This window comes from Apis laboriosa, unplaced genomic scaffold (genome assembly GCF_014066325.1).
Source record: "Apis laboriosa isolate Shangri-la unplaced genomic scaffold, ASM1406632v1 scaffold122_cov146, whole genome shotgun sequence".
NCBI classification, from domain to species: Eukaryota; Metazoa; Arthropoda; class Insecta; order Hymenoptera; family Apidae; genus Apis; species Apis laboriosa.
The window spans coordinates 1,296,429-1,315,290 of NW_025221084.1; the positions used below are offsets into that span (position 1 = coordinate 1,296,429).

The window sequence follows — 18,862 nt, forward strand, 5'->3', positions numbered from 1 at the left end:
CTTCTCAGTCTAATATCTATTGCCGGGCGTTCAGAGAGCAAGTTCAGCGAAATGTAGTTACGGATTTTGCACAATTTGGTCGAAAAGAAAAGTGGGTTATAACCACTTCAATTATCTCTCATGAAGGGAAGTTGATCATTCTTAGAGTAATTGTTGAACGAAATGTGAAAAACGCAGTCACGAAGTATTTTTTGAATTAAGAAAATCCATTTATTATATAGATAGGAATGTTTAATGATTTCGAAATAACTATTTTTTAATTATTTTTTATTATTTCGAGCATGAAAAATAGCAATCGCTTGTGAATCAATTCAATATTTATGTAAATAATCAAAAAAAAGTTTAACATATTATGAGAATCAATTTCAAAGTTATCGAAGTTGACGAACCATCTCTGAAATCTCTAATTTCCTCGAGCAGAAAGTTAAGTTAAGTTCTAATTCGAAATATGAGTTAGCACGAAAAAAAGAGGCATATCCAAAGTCAATTCAACTTGCTTTCTTTTGAAAAACGAAGAAAAAAAATAAATAAGTAAAAAAACTTCGAAGACGAAATCGACCGCAAGTACTGATGTTGGTCACGTGATTCGAAAAATCCGTGGACGAAAGGAGAAATTCTCGAAAACTTGTAAATTAGTTGGTTTTCTTGATCTTCAAGTCGAAGTTAAGATGAAATCGGCACACGGTATTTTTTTTTTTCAAAAAGAAAGAGTTCGAGGAAGAAACAAAACAAATAAAAAAAAAAAAAAAAAAAAGAAAATTCAAAGACTGAAAAAGTTCTGAAATATCCATCCATCCATCCGTCGATATACAAGTTCGTTTGACTGACTGTTTCTGGCATTAATTAAACGAATTTCGAGATTGAAAGAGATTGGTCGAATCGCAAAGTTATCATCAAGGTAAAGCAAGAAGTGGTGAACAGGAAGAAGTGAACCGGATGGTGATGGAAATTTCGTCAGGAAATACGATAAATATAGAGTGATTTTTTTGCTAGAAGATTCAAAGTCAATGTCAAGGGATATCGTGATATACAGGGTAAGCCATTTAAATCTATAATTTGAAATTATTTATAAACTCTTTATATGAAGAAATTAAACAAAAGTTATCAAAGAAAATATAATAATAATAATTATTTATTTATATGTGTATTATAATAGTATATATCATTTTGTTATTATTTAATGTATTATAAATATCAAAATATATGTTATTGTATATATTTAATACTTGTATATTATAATAATTATTTTATTATTTCGTATTTTTATTTCTTATGAAAATATACATTGAATTTTTTAATATATAGTAAATAATTCATTATATGTTATTTATGTGATTTTTATAATTTTGATTATAATATAAGATACCAATGTTAACATGGTTGTATTTATAGAATGTTTCAAAGATAGTGCAAGACTTAGTACACGACATGTACCATTCCTAAAAATAAGCGAAAGAATCGTAATAAAGTTAATATATTAAGTTCAAATAATATACTTAATTAATTTTTATAAAATATTTTCATCGATATCTGTAATTTGTAAAAAGTTTACAATATAGATATTCTCCTTGCATAACATTGCTACTTCTTTTATCGTATATAAAATGCATCTCATCATTTGTAAAGGAAAAAGAAACGGACTATTATTAAATGATAAAATTAAATTAAGGAATAATTGTACGCAAAATAAAATAAAAAATACTTAATAATCTAAGATATACATATGTCAGAAAAAGCCCTTAATTCAATATTTGTAATACTGTATACCATTTGTAAATGTGAAACTTTCGACTACATGGACGCACATATAATATGAATAACAAAAATTTAATAATTTTGTGTGAACTTTTGTTCACACAATCCTATATTCGTTCATACGTGCTTCTTCATTACCCAGATAGATATTTTTCACTTTTTAATTACTAATAACCAAAAAGCAAAGCTGAAAACACAATTTTTTTTATTCTTTATTCCCTTCTCGTCTCCCCTATAAAATCACCCCTATAATGGAATACCTTATACGTATAAATAAAAAGAAAAAAAAAAAATGAAAATACCGTCCACGAATTTCCAACGAGATCACCTTGTAGTAAGGTCGAGGCTGTTCGACTACGCGCTAGGCGCACCACACTGCCGACCACGTGCACCAAGCCTCCACGAAGTTACTTTGTAGCGGGTTCGAGAAGGCCGATGGCGTCGCCGAGCACTCGAGCCGGCGTGATTGTAATATAGGTCAACGTTTACACAGCTGCTTTAAGCTGGATTTACTGAAGAGCTTTCACCCTGCCACGCCAACCGGGGCAAACTGGGACGGCAAATACATTTTTTCCTCTTTCTTTTTTCTTTTTTTTTTTTTTTTCTCCTCCCTCCCCGTCTAATGTCTCTATGCGCGTGTTTGTGTACGTGTACGCGTGTACGGGAGAGAGGGAGGAGGGAGGGGAGGTGTATAGGCGTTTGGGTGCAAGTGGGTGGTATGTGGCGGAGCGAGGCTGTCAAGTTTGTACACGGTGTGTGGGAAATCGTGGCGTGATCGGGAAGACGAAGATTCTTTGAAGAAGTCTTTCTTGAAAGGAAGACGAGGATGAACGTTTCTCCCGGGAAGATTGGATTTTAGGAATTTTGTGGATGCTTGGATATTGATGCGAGTGAAGGATCTTTTAATGTATTTGCAGCTGGTGATTTCATTATAAAATTTATAAAGCGGAAAATTGTGAGATTCTGAGAAGGAGAATAGAAGTTTGTAATTTGATTTTTAAAATATTAGCTATGCGTAGACGTTAGATATACTTAATAATGAAAAAATCAAATTAATCGTTTTGAGAGAATTTATTTGCATTTTTTCTTTTTATTTAATGTTTATACAAGTATCATTCGACAAAAAATTATTGATGAATGTACTTTTATATTTCTTATATTTCTAATATTAATATATTCATTTCAGAGGATGAAAAATATAAAGAAATTCATTAGTTTATTTCTTAAGTTTTAGCAAATGAATATGAATATATGTGTCATTATATTCAATTTAGTGAAATTAAATAAGTACAGTTTACAAGTACATTTTAATTTAAGAATATATGAATTTAAAAAAAAGATAAATTTATAAGTGCTCGATTAATTTACAAATATTATGATTTGTATCAATTGTTATTATTAATCGATATCACTGACAATTGGTTTATTTTTGGTTTATTTTGCTTTAAATCTATGAAAAAATTCAATTGATAATTTATGTGGTAACAAATTTTGAGACGATGTTAATGATAGATAATTGATGGGTTTTAAAAGTGTTATTACGACTGAAAATGTTTTTAACGCATCGATCCGTATTAAAATTATTTAACGGAATATCAGCGAAATATAATTAAATATTCTGAAAATATTAATATTATTGCAAGATTCGTAGGAATATATTCGACGAGGAAATTTTTGTATAAAGTAATGAGAGGTTTGGTTTCAAGCGGTTTTTAATAAAATAAATAAATTGGAATGAAATCTCGTTATTGTATTATTTTATATTCATTATGATTTTTCACGATAATTATCGAATATTTTGTGCAAATACGATAATTATCAAAACACTGTTTAATTAATCTAATGACACACATTTTAAATAAATTATCATATATTGAATTATTTTATTCTATCTAAATTTTATCACATTTTCATTCTTTCAAATATGATATTCTATGTAATGAGAAAAAAGTAGAAGTAAGGAGGTTGTTTTAATACAAATATAAAATTAAAAAATTTGTTTTCAAATTGTAATAACCTGTATTTCATAACTGTATTTTGAATTATTTACTTTGTGATTTTTCTTTTTCTGACATTTATAATTGTTCTTCCATCACTTTGTGTAAGTATAGTGATGATAAGATTTCTAACTTCAATATCGAGTTCTTTGACCCTAGTCATTTCCTCTCTCTATAATATTTCTTCGTTCTGTGCCTTGATAAATAAAACTGCTGACTTTTCGCCAAGTTTTTTAAGCTAACTTAAAAAATACCTATACCAGATGCACAGCATATACAATGCTATCAGAAAACAATTTCATGAAATATCACAAACTAATTTAATTATCATAAATTAATCACTGAAGAAACGCCTAAAGTTATCACAAAAGATCGTAAATAGAATTATATATTATAAAAATTTATTACATAAAAGAAGGCCACGTATTTCTGCATCGGAAAAGTTAAATATTAAATATCTATAAATTATTGTTTTTCTTAATTCTATAATTTATATTCAATTTGGGATAAAGACTCTCTAATTATTTATTGCATATTATTATTTATAAACAAAGACTAAATATAAAAATGATTATAAATGCCATAGTAAATTGTATCATACTGTTTTCATAGTATCACTTTTCATAGTATGAATTTTCTTTATTTATTAAAAAGATTTTCAAATCCATTATTCACGATTACTACTATAATGATATATATATATGATATTAATGTTTTTTTTTAAATATAAAAAAATTAACGTCAAAACATGTTTGTTCCATTATCAAAAAATTTTCTTATCCGAATATTGATATCCTCCAATTCATTTGGATAATTGAAGTTCTATTGTATATTAATATACAAAGTATATTTGATTGCGGATATCCAATTTTTTTTTTTTGATTTTTCAAGTTAAAATAAAAGAAAAATGAAATTGCATAGTTATTAACAATTAAAAAAATTAATGAAAATATTCTTAGAGGCGAGAAAACCTTTTTTAATAATGATGATATAAATATTAGATAAATTAAACAGTGAAGAGTACAATAATTTCCAAATTTGTGTATTTATTATCATTTTTATTATATAAATGTAATATTATATAAATGTAAAAATGTGAAATTAAATAAATTTAAATTTATATATTTTCATAACAATAGATTATTAAAATCATAGAAAATCATAAATGAAAACACTATTCATATAAAAAGCAAAAAACTAAGAATTTTTTTATCAAAATTTATTCACAAATTAAAGAAAATCATGTCATTAAAATCACTTTTTATTTCATTTTTATATCTCAATTGGTAATCAAGATGAAAGGCTCAGAGTCTATAGTGTTTAAGACAATGCAAAAATTATGAATAAGTCTGTAGTCCAATGACCTATATTTCTTTCTAAAAATGCGTTCTTTCAGGAATCGTGTTTGTCACTTATCTGAAGATTAAGATTAGTTAATAGAGTGTAAGATTCTAAGTAACAACAAAGACAAAGATAATAAATGATTACAAGTCACTGTTTAGATATTTTGGAAACTAAAAAAGTAAGTAAAAATATGTGTCAATGTATCAAGATAAATAAAAGAGCTTTTTAAAAGATAAAATTCAGTGCTTTTAATGATCAATCATTTATTAACTAGAAACTATCATCTTCTATGGAATTATAATGGTTTAAAATTTTAATAAAATTTAATCAAAGATTCGTACTCCTTGTTTTCGTTCAAGGTTATTTTCATTAATTTTGATTTTTCAATAATTAAAAAAATGAAGTTTTAAATGTAATTTGTTTATTTTATTATTTTTTGACTTGAAAAATCTCTTGAATCTTGAATTTTTTAATATATTATAGTTAAACATTCTATTTAAATACCAAAGTTTCATATAAAATATAAAATTTTTCAATATTACAATAATTAAAATAATATATTTTGTCAATAAATAATATTTGGATAATAAAAAAATTTCTTTGAAAGTAATTTAATAAGTAATTAATAGTTTGAGTAACATATATTATAATAACATATATTATATTTAATCTTGATTGATAACATAACATAATTCTATAAAAAGAGTTTTATTCTATAATTTAATATAATATATTATAAATTTATGGTCATAAAATTATTAAGAAAATAGTCATTATGAATTCATTAACAATTTCTCATTTAATCACAAAAAGAGATACATTACATCTATCAATTAAGCAAATAGGAAACGAATGATAATTGAATTAAAATTAAGTTAAATAGAATTAACTTCACACCTTTGAAACTTCTCCATGTCCGTTATTAAACAATTTTCAAAATTTGCACAAGTAAGTATTACTCGAAATTAATTTCATAAACAAAGTAACTTTTGGAGCGTCGGAACCATGAACGAAACGGACACAACGAAACGTTTTCGTCGCCCTTTTCCGCAACAACGCGAGTCACACGGAAATTTCAAACGGAAATACCCCTCTGGCATCGCGTGCAAAGCTACGAAATGAAAAACGATACATTGCTCTGGCCACGTACATTGCTCTGTGAAAAAAAATTCGTCGAAGTTGGCCGGTCTTAAGCTCGGAACGATGCTGTTCGAAAGGTTAATTCGACTTTCATGGCTTTCGGTTTAAACACGAGGAACGAGAAAAAACGAAGAGGAGAGAGAATGGGTCAGAGAAAGATGAATAGATAAATACGTCTCGATGCAAAGAGCGAAAATATGTGTCTACGTTTTCGTCCATGACTAATTTGTTAATTTTAAACATAAGCTTAGTAATATGAATTAAGATTATTTTATTTTTTTAATAATTTGGAATTGGTAATTTTTGAATATTTGTTTAATATCTTTTAATATCTTAATAATTCCTTTTTCTATTTAATTGTAAATTGTATAATCTTACAAAATTTGAAATAATTAAGTATTTGTAGTACTATGATAAATTATATTTCTTCTTTTGAATTAAAAAAAATTCTTTAAAATTATTTTGCTACATTAAAACTATATAGTGAGTTATTTGTTATTAAAATATATTTTTTGTATTTTGATGTAACAGTATGCAAATTATTTATTTGTTTTTCAATAATTATTAAATGTTATTGTTATTATTGTGTATGGTGCTTAATAGATTGAAGTAGAATTAAAGTGAAAAAAAAAATATTTATACAAATAATTAATTTTAACAAAAGCGTTGTGAAAATTCGATTATCAACAAAATTTCAATAAGAAAATGATATTTTAGAAATTTGAATCTATAATTTACAAAAAAAAATTATAATATTTATATCTTGTTAAGATATTAACAAATATTTTTAAAATAAGAAAATTGTATGTCTAACAAATATATATATTTTCTGAAAATTATATAATATAAATGTAATTTAAAAAAAATTTGTTTAAAATATTACATATTGAAAAAATAATAGATATAGAATATATGAGATCATTTATAATTAAATAATAATATATAATAAACTAGAAAAGCTTTACTGAATAATACAAAATAAAAAAATAATATACAAAAAATTAGTGAAGATAATAATCTTTATTAAATCTCTAATTATTAATTATTATTATTAAGTTAAAACTATTGAAAAATAATTGCAATAAAAGTTGACAAAGAGCTTAAAAATAAATTCATTTAATATCTCTTATATAAAAATATTATATAAGCAAATATATGCAAATATTATATAAGCAAGAGGATCAAAGAAAGAATTACAATTTACAAATAGTATAATTTTAAACAAAACAATTAAATTTTAATATATTGTAATAATGTAATAATGAAATATTTTAAATTTACTTTTATCTAAATAAGCTGCATTGTTATATAATATATCACGTAATACATATTTGTGGAATACTTTTTGAAAAGGCGATTCTAGATATCAAAATAAACGTAAAAATTGATATAGAAAAAACATCGATTATTATTTTTATTTTATTTATAATTAGATTACGAATTTTAAAAAAAAAAAATAAAAATAAAATTTTTATCAATATAATTAAAAAAAAGTTTAAATAAAAACTTGCTTTATTCTTTAAACATCACAAAATACATTATACATATATGTATCTTATTTAAAAATTATTAAAAAATAATTTATTTGATCTTAAACAAAACAAGTGAAAGTATTTTGCCAACATTATTTCTAAAATAAAAATAATAAATTAACTAATGTGATTTAATTAAATTAATATTTCTCACTACTCCTAACAGTTTATTAAAACTCTTTTGTCATTTTTCCTCACATTTATAATTTTTTCATTTCTTATATTCTTCAATATTTTCATTAAATTTAAAAATATATTGTATAAATGCTACTATAAATTCTCATACCTTTTCTATTATCCTTTGAAAACAATATGCATACAAATTGTTCTGGTTCTTCATAAAAAAAATTTTATAAATTTTATTTTTCTCCTTTTTAAATATAAGATTGTGATTTTCAGAAGTTCGCATTAAAATCACAATGATATATTACGCAGAAAAAACGTTTATCATATTTGAAGTTCCATTATTCAATTGCAAATAGATAACAGAAAAATCATTGTTTCTGTTGATCAATTAAATTATGTGAAATTTTTTGCGCGTGCACGTACATTCGTGTCCAGCATTTAACATTATCTCATATGATATTGATTCACGTGATAATTACAACGAAAGAAAAATTATTGCAAATGTTATAAATATTATCAGCCGATGTCATCGTTGGCATTTTGCAGTGTTTATCTGCAATTTTATTATTTTAATCTTGTAATATATGTAAAAATAAAGAATATTAAATAATATTTATTTATGTAATTTATTTTCATGAATATTTCGTATCAGTATTATAAATTTATTAATTTAAGAATCTCTTATAGATTAAATAGAAATGAATTTTTGTTAATATTATAATAGTTACAATGATATAAAAATATTTTCAATTATACTATATAATTACATTTTAACAAATAATAATTATTTTTATATAATTTTTATATAATTAATTTTTGTTAAGATTCTATATAATAAGAGAAATATTAATTTTTTGCGTTTTAATTAAAAATTACTTCAAACAATTTTAAAAATATTAATAAAGTATATAGTTATAATATCTTAATTTGAGTTGCAACATTATTTTTAGATCTGAATTTTCCAAAATTCTACTTTTAAAATACATCAAATGAAATTCAAACTTTATTATATTACATCTCTTATACAGAATGATAAAAAAGAAATCTAATACTTATAAAGTTTATAATATTTGTTGAGAGGATTAAAAAAATATCTAATTAACATAGATCTCAAAAATTAACTCTTATCATTTAGTTCAAATCATTTAGTTCACGATCATGTATAATATTTTGCTTGCTATATATATAGAGAAATATTAATTCAAAATTGTAAATACAAGATTATTATGTATTAATATCAACAAAGATTACTTTATCGCAAATGTAATACAATGTAATACAAATCATCAATATTCATTCAATTCGATAACAATTATTCTCGCATTATTAACAATTTCTATTTATTATGCTATATTGTAAATGGCAAATAGATGTGTAAATTCAATATATTATGAAGAGAACCAGTTATGATATGGAATATTATTAAACAATAAAAAATTGATTTTTTTATGTGTAATGATTAATCTAAATTTGTATCTCTGATCAGAGATTTCTTAATGAAGAAATTAAAGAATTATTAGAGGATTTCGATCATCTTGTGAAATTTGAAAATTAAATAAGTAAGATTTTAATTTTCTGATTTAATTTTGATATGTGTGTAGCATTTCTTTAAGATACGAAAAATTTTCAAAGTCCGTATTAACTAAACATTTTTTATTCCTCTCAACGAGGAACACAAATAACAAAATTTTAATTCAAAATCATGTCCTCTAAAAAAACTGTCCTCTAAAAACTTCCAAAAAAATTGTAATCCAAAATACAATTTTAAAAATATTATTAATCCATTATTCGCAAATATAAGCTCCATAAAAGTAATAATAACGATCGACGTCATCATCGGTTATACGCTTTCTCGCCAAACTTATTTTCAATAAGTTTTTTTTTCGAAAATTCCCAAGCGAGCGGAAACTTCGAAACTCAATTTCAGCCGAATGCGGCCACGCTCGCGATTATGCGATTTAAACGAACTTAAAGCGGCACGTATCGATCGATGGACAGTAGAAGAACGAACGAGAAAGACCGACACACGTACGGATGGTTGGAGGGAGAAAGATAGACAGAGGGATAGATAGAGATGGGATAAATGAGTTCACGATGGATGGAAGAGTCGACGGATTCGCGTGACGTCTTTGCGTCTTGGTCGTCGACGAAAACGTCGGAAGCTGCACGTCTCGAACAGAACGGCACGCATCTTCAAAGAGGCCCAAGTCCTTTGCAATTCTAGTTTGCGTCATGCAATCATATTCTATTTCGAACTCTCGCGAACTCTCGGCGAATCGAACTCCGGCATCCGTTTGCAACGAACGTTTGTATCTTTCGCGTAATTGATTCATTGTCTCCTGATATCGTGATTATTTCCATTCGGTAAAACTTTTTGAATGGAAAATATAGAATTTAGAATTATCGTGATAATTAGTAGAAGTAGAAACTTTTTACGTTCAATAGATTAGGAATTGTAATTAGAAAAGATTATTTATTGAAACCTGTGAAATTTTTGTTTTACTTTTGTAAGGATGTAATAAAATGTAATTATAATTCTTTATATATATGTTTTTTAATATTATTTATTCGCTATATACAGATGAGGATTCAAAAAATTAAATGCTATATGTATATGTGTGTATATATATATCTTTTTAATTTAAGAATCTCTTATAAATTAAATAGAAATGAATTTTCGTTAATATTATAATAGTTACAACGACATAAAAATATTTTCAATTATACTATATAATTACATTTTAACAAATATAATTAATTTTTGTTAGGATTCTATATAATAAGATAAATATTAATCTTTTGCAATTAAAAATTTATAAAATCTTTTTATAAATTGAAAACTAAATAAATAAATTTATTTTATCTAAATTTGTATTTCTGATCAGAGATAATGTAATTTCGAATTATTATTAGAAGATTTTGATCACCTTGTGAAATTTGAAAATTAGATAAGAAAGATTTTAATTTTCTGATTTAATTTTGATATGTGTGTAGTATTTTTTTACTGTATTTAGAATACACATATCCATTTATTAAATCTATGCTAATCTAATGTAGTCATATAAAATAGGCGTTTATTTTGTTGTAATATATTTTTATTTTTGCAATTTCTGGAAAGCGATATTTATCTCCTTTTACGCATATTTTATAAATAAATATTTCTACACGCTCAAATTTTTTTAGAATTTTTAAATAAAGATTCCGAACGATCGATTAAATATCATTTGATTAGGTTAATTACATTCAATTTTTCTTGATAGCTAAAATATCGTATGTGATATCATTCTTTATCAATAAAAACTAACAATACTTAAAAAATATCATTAAAATCGATATTGGATCGAAATTTGTTTCAATAAATTCCATACATAGATATTAATCTTAACTATAACTGATAATAATACATATCTTCTCTTGTTAACCCAAATTTACAAACAATATATAATTCCTTTAAACTATAATCTTTTAATAACAATGATGTTTAACATTGGATATAATCTTAACTTAAAATCGAGCTTATTATTAATTCCTTTTTAAGATGCAAATGACTATGCAAAAGCTTATTACAAAGTCAACATAGTACGTCATGACTTTCACTTGTTACTCCTTCATCATCAACGATTCGATGCTGCCATGTACACTATTCACAATATGAACATACATTTAGATATGCGTATCATTTTTTTCACCACCAGAATAATTTTTTTTTTCTTTCTTTAATTTTCCAAAATAACAGTGATCTCTCGAGCATCGTTTCCCCTCCCTTTACTAATAGAGAGNAGAGAGAGAGAGAGAGAGAGAGAGAGAGAGAGAGAGAGAGAGAGAGAGAGAGAGAATTCGCAAGAGAAAATTTCTCGTGGTGAGCAGCTTTGCTACTTGATAAACCGTGTAGCTTTCCCGGGCTTTTCTTTGCCTCGCCAGCGACAGGGGGTGATTTCCTTTCGGAACGTATCGCGCGAAATTCTAACTAGCAAAGTTTCCAGGAGACGTCGACGCGATAGCAAGAGGAAAATGAGGCAGAAGGATGAGGGGGAGGAGGGAGAGAAGGAGTGAAAGGGGGAGAGAGAGAGAGAGAGAGAGAGAGAGAGAGAGAGAGCAGTTGACAACTTTTTAATCTTCTTGGAATCTCATTGGATCCATCCGCTGGAACAACGAGGCGAAATTCGCGCCGCTGGCAAACAAATTTCGTTTCGCCCGACATAGTCCCGTTAATACACGATCTTCTCGATTTCTCTCTGTCTGTCGTTCTTTTGAATAATTAACGATACGTTCCTCGAATTTTCCACCCTTTTTTTTCTTTTTCGTCATTCTATTCGCCTAATTTTGTTCATTATTTGGATATAAATAAATATAAATATGTATGTTGTGAATAAATCTTCGAGGGTGAATAATTAATTGAAAAATGATGAGGGTCGATGGTGTTGAGGAATGATTTCGTTTTGCGAGGAAATTAGGAAAATTATTTTGAATATTTTTAGAATTCATTCAATGAAGTTACGAAGTGTTACGAAGATTCATATTCTTAGGAACAAAAGATATTGACTGTAATTAGTGATTTGAAAAACTTGGAAGGTTTATAATCTTTCAATTCAAATGAAAGCTGGAATGATTTATAATTGTCTATGGTTCAAATTTTATCTACAATTATTATATAGGATAGATCAGAGGTGATAATAATACTAATTGACTATCTTAAAATGTATATTAGACAGTAAGAGAAATTTTAAATATATAATGATGAAAAATAATATTTAAAATACAATTCATTTAATATATATATATAATTTAATAATTATTCAATTTCTAAAATAACTTTTTCTTACTGATTTAAAATTGTAATACAAATACGAAATATTTTTTCTGCAAATACTGGCTTTTTATATTTTTTAATTTTTAATTTAGTCTTTTTAAAAAACAATAATGGTTATTTAACAATTTTAAATTTTTATACACATTTTAACTAAATGAAAATAAATTATTTTTCTAATTTTTGATCTCGAATTTCGTTATTGCCCTTAATATTTTCTTTCCTTCTTTTTTTCTTCTAATTTTTCAAAGTAATTCATTTTCTTTGTTTCGCGATCTAAATTAATATGAACTTCACACACGTGCTTCGTTATAACAGATTTCTAACATCGTGCACTGTTTTCACAAACAAGTAACAGTCACTAAAATTTATACCTGTTGTTGAATCCGAAATGCAAGCAAACGTTGTAAAGCACGATGCAAGGCCAAACTTTGCGAAACAGAAACAACGAAATTTGCTTTTGAAGCAGGTGCACGTGTCAAGTTTTTCATAAAAATTATTCTAGAAAATGGTAGAAACGTGAAGACATTATTTTGAAAAACAACAAAATATTTAAAAAGTGGTCAAAAGTGGTATATTTCATGTATAAGTCATTAAAAAAATTTTTTTTACAAAAAAGTTATTGTCTCCCTTATTTATAAATAAACAATATCATTAAATTTGTATCAAAGTTCTTAAAATTGTCAAAACTATAACGTCAATTTCAAAAAAAAAAAACAATAAAATTCTCACTATTTCTTCTATTAAACTATAAAATAAAAATACTAATTATTATATGTACGATTATTGTAATCTTTTTCTTTATTTTTACATAATAATGAGATGTAACATTATTAAATTGAAAATATTTATCTTTTTAAATAAAATTATATTTAATTTATCTCTATTCAAATATTGAAAGAAATTTTTAATTAGAAACACTCGATTTGACGTAATTTTTTGATACTAAAAAAAAAAAAAAAGGAAACATTAAATCAATAAAAATAAAAATATGCAAATTTCATATTTTATAATAAAATATATACAAATACTTTTTTAATAAAAAAATAATAAATTTTAATAAAAATGAAAATGATTTTAGGCTATAAAAATGTAATCATTGATCTAATTTTTTAAATATTTTTATTCATCTTAAATTTTAAGATTTACTGAAACAAATTTTAGGCTTAGTTCTCTTATTGGTTCTCTTATGTCCAATATTTAATTGATTTTTCAAGAATTTTCATTGATATATCATTGCCTCCTAGTAATAAATTCATAATTTGTTAACATATAATTTTTTTATTGATATTTAATATGTAAATATTAAATCTAATTTTATAATTTCTATATGAGAATAAATAAATAAAAGTACGAGAAGTAAAAACATAATATTCCATATAATCATAAAATATATAGAATATTTAATACAATTTACATTATTTAAAATATCGTATTTGAAAATTGAATATAGTAATTACGATATTATAATTTATTCTTCCTATTCTTTTTAACATACACGAAGTATATTGACTGACAAATTTATTTTCTCATTTTGATTAATATTATCAATTTTTTTAACATACGAAAATTTCTATTGATAAAATAACACGTTTGAAGAAATAGAGATGAAAATTTAAAAAAAGCTATCTTAATTGGTACTATCCTATCTTTATCATTTACACGCATAAAATCACTAAACAAAGAATTTTAAACAACGGAAATCATGGTGTCGAGATGTCCTGTAATTGAAAGATGTTCTTATATTATCGAGGAGAAGGTTAAGGGTTATTTTCCCTCGTCCTTATATTCAATTCGATCCAAGACCACGCGGTGATCCCGAGTGTAGTCATGGCAACTTTTGATTATGTCTCCGCTTCTTTGGAACGTAGACTCCTGGCGAGCGTTCTCGCGACCCCCCTTCGCGGCTGTATTTACGTGGAAATATGCGGAAAGGTGTCTCTCTCACCTTCCTCGTCCTCGTCGAACGAGGAAGACGATGTCGAACCAGTCGAGGAGAATGGGTCCCTTCGCGAACGACTGAACATCGTGTGACAATCGACAGTGAAATTGGCGTGTATGAACTGTCTGTTTCGAGCTATTGTTGGTTTGCAAAAGAAGGTATTTTCGAAGGGAGGTTTTTCTTTGTGGAAAATTAAGTGAACTCGTCTGAAACGGAATTTCATCGAGGGAAAAGTGTCGTCCTCGTTTAGCTCTGATGTGGAAGCACTGTTTGCAGGCATGATATGATTGGTAGAATGTTTGACGAATTAACAAAGAGTTTTATTACGTGAATATATTAAATTATTCGTTGTAATTCGAAGTTTCGTCTCGAGAATCGTGTACAAGTATCTGATATACAGATTCATATATATCATAGTATCTGAAATTTCGAAATCAGAAGAGATACATCTGGTATTTTGAATATTTGGATATTCAAATAACGAGATTTTTGCAAAACAAGAGTACTTGAATCTGGAATAAATAATTATTTGCAATAACAGTTGGAATGCTAATAAAAATTATATTAATTTTTTAAATATAGAAAAAAATATATAAATAGGATTGTTCATACAAGTGGTTAGGGATAAATCATTGATTTGTTGTAACAATAATATAATATAAAATGTTTCATAAAAATATATAACTAAAAAACTATAGATTAATCATTTTTGCAACAAATAAACAAAATGGATGTGATATGATACATCTTAAGTTTATAATGTAATGTTTGAAAAATATTCAGTATTCTAAATTTTTTGAGGATACATTTCTATATGTTTCTTATATTTATCTTAAAAATTCATTATTACATATACAATTTGTAATATTAAATGTTTATATTGCACAGGAAGAAGATAATTTGAATATTTTGGAAGATAATTAAAAATATTTTTAATTATATACTTCCTTTGTTAGATATAATGTTTTATTTATGACTTTAAAACTGAAAGTATTATAATTTCTTTTGCTAAAAAAATAAAGATAATTGTAGATTTTTATAAATACGCTTTTTAATTTTATTACAAAATTAAAGAATATATGGGATTATAAATATTTTAATTTCATTTTATATATGAATCTTAAAAAAGTGCTAAATAAAATATTTAAATTATTTTTCAAAATTTGTTTCATTGTTCGAAGCATTATAATAATAATCTTTGAGATGAGAATTGAGAAAACTTAGAAAGCATTTAAGATATAAATAATAATATTAATAATATCGAACATAAATGAAACTTGAATAGTTTTAATAATTAAATTAATAATTTTAGCACCTCTAAATATGAAATATTAATTTTTGATATATAGTTTGAAGTATTAATAAAAAAAAATTTATGCGACAATCTAGAAATTTTTTGTTGAAATTATACTTGTATAGTATTATATATATTATATAATAAATGGAAAAATTATTTTCACATAATATATATTTATATCTTTAGCAGATAATTGTGAATGAAATCTTTTTGAAACAATTTTTCATTCATAAATAAAACTTTATATTGTTATGAAGAAATAAGAAACAAAATTTCGTACAATAATTTATGAAACTGTTAAATTTATTATAATAAAGTGGAAGTGTGAATGAAGTTTCTCAAATATTCTTATTACAACAAAGTTAGCAATACAATTCAAATGAAATTCCTTTCTATATCTTCTGTATGAAATACATAGAATATCTCTTTTCCCATTGTAAATGTCTGAATAATTACTGATAGTTACTACTGATATCAACGTAGATTGGAATTATTAAATAACTCAAAGCTAAATAAACATATAATTTTAGTATAATTTACAAGTCTCTTACTATTCTGGCTATTGAATTGTTGGGAAAGTTATGTTAACATTAATTTTGATAAAATACATGACAAATAATTTCAAATACATGGAAAACTATGATAAATTCATTTTACAAATATTCTACTATGTATGAATTTAGAAATGTATCAAATAGTATATGTAATCAAATAGTTAGATGTAACTTTTTTTTTTACTCATTATTATATAAATTTAAAATAAATACAAATATATGGATATATATGTATATATGAATTTAAATATTGCAAGTATTCTTACATATCATTGAATGTTGATTTACTAAAACTCACGATTTTAATTCTTAATGATTTTTGAATTCTGATAAATCTCTGTTTAATAAATTATTATCATTTAAAGATGAGCGACAAAAATTATAAATATACATAAATAAAAAAATTTACTAAATAACATAATAATTTTGCGATTTTAGTTAGAGAAAATCTAAATGATTTCAAAATTGAATATATTATAATAAAATGATTTATTTTTATATTTACAAAGTATTATTAATATTACTATCCTATAAGTTCAATACGATAGTATAATATTCTATAATTTCAATAGCCACAATTTAATATCCATCATTTTTCTATCACTGATTTCGTCAATAAAAATTAAGAAATTACAGTAAAGTTATCTCTCTTCGATTTCAATGATTTTGAAATATATTACAAAAATCATTTTGAACAACTTTTTGAACAACTTTGTATTAGACAGATTTAACAAGTAAGTAAATATAGTAAGCATTAACTTATATATATTTCAGATGCCAACTGCTGTAATATGCTTATACAACAATGTGTGTATAAACAATTGATAAATAATAATCACACACACAGTACGTATATACATAAATATTTACGTATATAAATGAAATTATACATAACAATATTATATACGTAGCAATATTTTTTTCTAAATATCTCGAAAATTAAAGCAAAATTCACGTATAAGAAAAAATTGAGAATATCGAATGGATTTTTACGACATAGTATTTCAAAATCATCGAAATCGAATAGAACTTTTCTGCAAGTTTGGCGAAAAAAAAAAAAAATAAAATCACATGTAGGAATTACAAATAAAGTGAAGTAAATCAAAAACAAAGCCGTGTGTATCGCTCGTTTGTTTTCAGTTAATAAACACCGTAGCAGACGAGCAATCATCCGCCGGCAAATCCACCCCAAAGGAGAATCATCAAAAAATTACGTTGCACGTGATGGTGTTGGTTTGGTCCCCTACGCCGCTCGAAACGAGACGAACTCAAAAGCCAAGGGGATATATCGATCGGAATAGGTTAAAATCACTTTCGATGCCTCGCCCGTACACACTGTACGAAGTTCCACTCTCGATTCGAAAATCGATAGCGCGAAAGCCGCTTGATTTAGGCCGATATCAGCGAAGGGATAATGTATGGTAAAGCCAACGAGTACGAGCACGCATAAACGATAAGCGGTCTGCCCGTCCGTCCCTTGTATGCGCGCTCTCGTGTACGAACCGCGAACGCGAGGGAGACGCGATTTACATACCAATTAAAGCGCGCCTCCCTCCTTCTGCTCTTTCAACCAACCCCCACCCGACATCATTTTCCTCGACCGTCACTGTACCCGTAATAAAATACACGGATACAGGACACGGTCATATAATAAGCAATTTGCATAAGCCCCTTTCGATTCTGACGCGACCACTTCGTAAAATCGACGAGACTTTTTAAACGGTTTTTATCCCGCTACGATCCTGCGACGAGCGGGAAATTTTTATATGTAATAATAACGCGTGAGATAAAAATTACGATTTTTCTCTTCTCGGTTCTTTTCACTCGAAGAAGTACGATTTCTTATTTCTTTTTTTCTAAATGGATCTTATGGTATGTAAGTAAGCGCAAATTTTAATATAATGATATGCGGAAATGTCGTATTTATCAAGATTATCGATATTATAAGGAAAGATATATATATATATGTATGTATGTATGTATGTATATTTTATAGCTAAGATTAAAATCTTGGTCTGATCTTGAGTAAGAGAAATTAAGTCGAGAAGTCATATTTTTTCGAAACGAATAATTTAATGCAAAGGAAATATAAAAATATTTATATTTGATATCATTTCTGTTATATTTATTTCGTTCTTTTTCCTTCATTTTTCAAATACTTTTGAATTTTACTTAAAATTGTGATATATGTTATACGTTATGGAACATGGTTTTGATTTTAACTATTATTCTATGCTGATGAAAATGTATAGTTTAATTTAAAAAAGATATCGATAATTTTTAAAATGTAATTTTAATTTTTATATAATTCGATTTTTTTTACGACTTTTTCATTCATTATTTTATTATATATATAGAATATAGATCT

The 18,862-nt window shown here is 25.3% G+C and overlaps 1 long non-coding RNA gene across 1 annotated transcript in view; it reads left to right on the forward strand.

Annotated features, from left to right (window-relative positions):
- The window catches only part of LOC122720280, a 202,123-nt gene extending 183,611 nt beyond the window's left edge, over positions 1-18,512 (forward strand). The window contains exon 4 of the long non-coding RNA XR_006347739.1: positions 17,635-18,512. This is a non-coding gene — a long non-coding RNA (uncharacterized LOC122720280). The remainder of the gene's footprint in view (positions 1-17,634) is intronic.
- The last annotated feature ends 350 nt before the right edge of the window (positions 18,513-18,862 follow it).